The 5,645-nt window shown below is 45.3% G+C and overlaps 1 pseudogene; it reads right to left on the bottom strand.

Annotated features, from left to right (window-relative positions):
• Nucleotides 1–5,325: 5,325 nt before the first annotated feature.
• Nucleotides 5,326–5,444, bottom strand: LOC113880121 (annotated as a pseudogene).
• Between the last annotated feature and the right edge of the window lie 201 nt (nt 5,445–5,645).

The raw sequence follows: 5,645 nt of genomic DNA, 5'->3' as shown, positions 1-5,645 counted from the left end.
AGTCCAGTGGTAACCGAAGGTCCCAGATCAACAGGATCAGCCTCATTTTGGAATTTGTTAAACTTGCACACTCTCATGCCCCACCTGGACCTACTGAATAACAAACCAAAGCTCAGTGAAAGTAAGCCACCTAAGCACACACAACACTAAGTCATGGTCTGACCTCAAAGCCTCTTTCCTTTTCTCGTATTTCCCTATCAACCCGGAAGAGGGAAGGGGGAACCAGTGAGTGGAATTGATTAGAAGTATCTTTTAAGCGAAAATGAAAGTTAAAAGTATTTCCCAAGGATACAGACAGATTCGTTCATGTGCCTCTCACCTCTTGCCAAGCCCACATTCCAGGGAAGGCATTCGATTAATCACTGTTTGTGCAGAAACTTGATCCAAAGCCTCAGGTCACTTCACTGTGACTGAGTCTATTTTTGTTTTCTGAAATCCCAAGAGTTTTACCAGTGACTTCCAGACCTGCCTAGCCTTGGAAAGGGAGTGGGAGGTCCCCCCACAGGTAAAAACCTCTTGTCTTCAACTACAGATTGAGCCTGAGGGGCCTCCCACAGCCAGAACACTCAGTATTCACAGCCCCTGGGAATCCTGGTGAGCGCTGAAAATATGCAGGGCACAGGCAGCCTTGTGAACTGGTCAGAGATCCTCGTGTGATTACACAGGAGCCCTGTGGATGGGGAGGGTCAGGGCTCATCACACCAAAGCCAGGGAAGGGGCCCGGACTAAGGGCCAAGAGTGGTTCTGGTACAAACTCTGGCCCTCCTGAGCTCTGTGATGTTAGACAATGTTCCTGGGCTTCAGACGGCTCTTTCACCAATGTCTGGGATTTGTATATTACATTATATTATTTATTATATCACATTATCATGTTAATATAGATACATGGTAGGACTTCCCAAGTGACTCAGTGGTAGAGAATCTGCCTGCCACTGCAGGAGATGCTAGTTCGATCCCTGGGTTGGGGAAGATCCCCTGGAGGAGGAAATGGCAACCCACACCAGCATTCTTGTCTGGAACATCCCATGGATAGAGGAGCCTGGCGAGCTACAGTCTGAGAGGATCTGGGGTCAGAGGTTGTCGCATGTGAGTTTCAGGTTCCAGTTCAGCAACTGGGAACCCTCAGGCAAGTCTCATAAGCTGTTCGAGACTTTCCTAACCCGTATAAGGAGGATATTACTCCCTGTCTCGTCGTCTCACTGGGAGATTGTGACAAAGCTTGCAAAGCACCTGACTGTCAGTTGATCCCCAATACATGACGATTTGTTAATGAGCAGCTCTGCTTTCCTGGAGAGAGAACCAATTACACTGAAGATGGCAGGGAAGGATCACACAACCTTGTTTTGACACTCAAAACTGAAGACTCACCCTTTTCTCCATTTCTTGGATTGCCCAGTTGCTGGGAAGGTGGGGTGGGTGTCTGCTGAAGGTATCCTGTGCTGCACGATTCCAGGAAGGACAGAGGCTGAAGCCTGTAAGTCTGTACACAGCCCTCCGTGCACTCACACTCTCGCACTTCAGCATCCTCAGCCACCCAGCATCCCACAGCTGAAACCCCAAGCAGCAGACTCCACCAACAAGCCCCATGGATCTGACAAAGCTTGTCTCCAATGACGTTTGCTCTCTGCTCATTCACTTGATAAACATTTAATGTTCATGCATTGTCTCCTCACTGGCAGTCTCTCAATTCTCCAAACAGCATACTGGCTTGCTTTTCAACCTTCCCATAGTGTTTGTCACGTACGCTTACAAAGGTGTTCACTTGAGGCATTCAGTTCTACTTGGCTGGTATACAGTGATGTGTGTGTGCTTAGTCACTCCAGTTGTGTCCAACTCTTTGCAACCTTATGGACTGTAGCCCATCAAGCTCTGTCCCTGGGATTTTCCTGGCAAAAATACTAGAACAGGTTGCTATTCCCTCCTCCTAGGGATCTTCCTGATCCAGGGATCAAATATGTGTCTCCTGTATGTCTTGCATTGCAGGCAGATTTCTTTATCACTGAGCCACCAGGGAAGCCCAGGATATAGTGGGGGCCTGGCTAAAGAAGCATGTGCTGTGCTTAGTCGTTCAGTCCTGTCTGACTCTTTGCGACCCCATAGAGTGTAACCTACCAGACTCCTCTGTCCATAGGGATTCTCCAGGCAAGAATACTGGAGTGGGTTGCCATGCCCTCTTCCAGGGGATCTTCCCAATCCAGGGATCAAACACAGGTCTCCTGCATCACAGGCAGATTCTTTACTGATTGAGCCACCGGGGAAGCCCTAAAGAAACATTGCCAGATGAAAAAGAATTTTTGTGTCAATGGGCTTGAAATTTATTATATGCACATATAATTAGAAGCAAAATATGAATAGTCACTAACTACCTGTGACTACTTACTTTGACTACCCCATGCAAGGAGCTGATTCATTTGAAAAGACCTTGATGCTGGGAAAGACTGAAGACTAGAGGAGAAGGGAGTGGCAGAGGATGGTTAGATAGCATCGCCAACTCAATGGACATGAATTTGAGCAAACTCCAGAAGATGGTGAAGGACAGGGGAGCCTGGCATGCTGCAGTCCATGGGGTCACAAAGAGTTGAACATGACTTAGTGACTGAATAACAGCAACAACCTGTGGTTACTTAAATTCCAATGAGTTCAAAGGAAACAAGATTAAAAGTCAGATATTAAGTCTCACTGGCCACATTTCAAGTGCTCAATTGTCACACATAGCTAGTGCTTACTGTATCTAACAGTGCGGACAGAACATGTCTTTCTTTGCAGAATATTCTATTGGGCAACACTGCTTAAGATGCTCTGTCCCCTTGGGACCTCTGCTATTCTCTTTCACTCTGTCTATTCTCTTTTATATCTTGTTTGTTTAATGGTGTTACCCCCAGTTAGACTGGCAGCTCACTGGGAATAAGGATGAAGCTCATCTCTTTCACCACTTCAACCCCAGCAGTTAGAGCAGGAAAGGCACACAGGAGGCACTGTAAACGTATCGTTGAAATGAATGCCTGGGAAAATGAACCTCTGTATCCCATTGGCCCGAGTTTCGAGTCTTTTATACATTGATTTGCCGTTTGGTGGGATGAATCTGCTAGACTGTCATGGCTCTCTGAGGATACCACTTATCATCTTGGCAGGTGTATCCTTCTCCCACTGATACTCTGTTGGCACACCCTCCTCTGGCCACAGGGATCTAGCAGGGTCTTACTTCTCTCTTCATGTCTTTGCTTGTGTAGGGTCTCAGGCCCTGGGACTTCCTCCTACAACCATGCCTGAGGGATCGAATCTGACCCAGACATCCAGGATCAAGTAAAGCACCACCTTCTCCAGGAAGATGCTTGAACATTCTTCTCTTTTAGACCTTCAGCTCTCAGGACACTTCTCACCTGTCGCCTTGTCTGTGACTGCCTTCATACATTTTTGTTCACATTTCTTACCCACTCTTTGAGAGCAGGACTTATGTCTACTTGAAAGCCATGTTCCCAGGCTCTGAGCAAAGTACTTGACACACAGTAAATGCTTAAAAATATTATTTGAATGAATATGAGTAAATAAATGGTTACTTTTTAAGGCTATGGGGCTTCCCTGGTGGCTCAGATGGTAAAGAAGTTACCTGCAATGCAGGAGACCCAGGTTCAATCCCTGGATTGACAGATCCCCTGGAGAAGGGAATGGCTACCCAATCCAGTATTCTTGCCTGGAGAATTCCATGGACAGAGAAGCCTGGTGGGCTATAATCCATAGGGTCACAAAGAGTCAGACATGACTGAGCAACTAACAGTCTCACTTTAATTTCTAAAGCTATGATTCTACATTTTTTTTCTGTTTATAAACAATCATTGCCACTTAAGAGTTTAATTCTCCTGAAGTTTTATTTCATAACTTTTTAAATTTGTATTTCTCAAAAAATTATATTAAAGTGTAAATCATAAAGTTCTATAGCATGTGCAACTTGTAAAATCAAATTCTAAGATTAAGAATTTATTACAGATAACAGTTCAAGGACCTAGGACTCCACAAAGCAAATTTCCAAAATTTAAATCCTTATTGAGGATGGTGTCACATTCATTTTGATTTTGCAACAAAATAGATCAGTTCAAGTAGGGAAAATGTGAACCATTGGTATAATTTATTGTACACTACATCCTTATTATAATGTATATGTTTTAGACCAATATTTTAATAAAGAAGCTACAAATAGAGGACCACCCCTTCATCCCCATTATCCCCTTTTTGTCTATATTCCAAAGAAGGACAAGATTTCTCTGTGCTTAAGGCTGAGTTTGTACAAGCATTGTCATTGTCGCATGCAATGTTACATCAACCCTACAGCTGGGGGCTTTTATCTTGTAAAATGCTGGCCCCAAAGTGTCACAAACACAACCTGTTACAAGAAAATTCTAGGTCTCATAGTGGTTTTTCAGTTGCTAAGCTGTGTTGACTCTTTGTGACCTCATGGACTGCAGCACACCAGGCTCATCTGTCCACTGTCTCCTGGACTTTGCTCAAACTCATGTCTATTGAGTGATGCTATCTAACCATCTCATCCTCTGCCACTCCCTTCTCTTCCTGCCATAAGTCTTTCCCAGGATCAGGGTCTTTCCCAATGATTCAGTGATTACTAAAGTAATGGAGAAGTTGGAGAGAGCTTAGGCAGTGCTGGTGAGGTGAGGAGGCAAGGCTGGAACTGATTTAGGATTAGGAATTTGGGGTAAGCAGGTCTTCCAATGTGGAGGCTTGGTTGGGATTTGGTAAGGATCATGTACAATAGTCAAGACAGGATGGAAAGAGAAAAGTGAGGCTTTTTGAAGCAAGAGATTAAAGGGATGTGAGAGGGCCAATTATCTGCTGCTGTTTGACCTTGACGAAGAGTCAGTGGTTCTTCCAAGAAGTCACTGTAGTGAACAGAGAAGACTCTCCTGGCTTAGCCTAAGTATGCTGAGCAAGCCCACAGAAGAGTCAAAGCATGTTAGTAGGGATTGTAAATCGGGTCAGGAGAGAGAGCTTCAGATCTCTGAGGTCTGATTCTGCTATGTGGTTGCATGTTTTCCATAATCAAACCTCGCTGGACAGAGAATAAACACGCCTGCTTGAAATAGGATACTGTTTCCATTTTCCATATGATTGAAGTGAAGTTGCTCAGTCATGTCCAACTCTTTGCGACCCCATGGACTGTAGCCTACCAGGCTCCTCTGCCCATGGGGTTTTCCAGGCAAGAGTACTGGGTTGCCATTTCCTTCTCCAGGGGATCTTCCCGACCCAGGGATCGAACCCGGGTCTCCCGCATTGTAGGCAAACTCTTTACCATCTGGGCCACCAGGGAAGCCCTAAAGCCTATTGCACCTAGTATTCCCAGGCTGTCTCCCATCCAAGTACTATCCAGGCCCAATCCTGCTTAGCTTCCGAGATAAGACGAGATCGGGCGAGTTCAGGGTGGTATGGTCGTAGACTCCATATGATTACATACCTTTAAAAGGAGTGCCTGCCTTGTCCTTGAACTCCAGAGTGTGAAGTAGAGACCCCCTCCCATCTACAGAGAGCCCACCCCTCTGAGGAAAAGGGGGTTGTAGAGAGCTGTTTTCCCCTGTCTGTAACAGTATATGCAAAATAAGACTTTGAGTGTTTTTTAAAAACAACTCGGGTCGATTTCT

This window comes from Bos indicus x Bos taurus, chromosome 21 (genome assembly GCF_003369695.1).
Source record: "Bos indicus x Bos taurus breed Angus x Brahman F1 hybrid chromosome 21, Bos_hybrid_MaternalHap_v2.0, whole genome shotgun sequence".
Lineage (NCBI taxonomy): Eukaryota > Metazoa > Chordata > Mammalia > Artiodactyla > Bovidae > Bos > Bos indicus x Bos taurus.
Note: the sequence above shows the minus strand (reverse complement) of the source record. Positions and strands in the feature narration are given on the sequence as shown.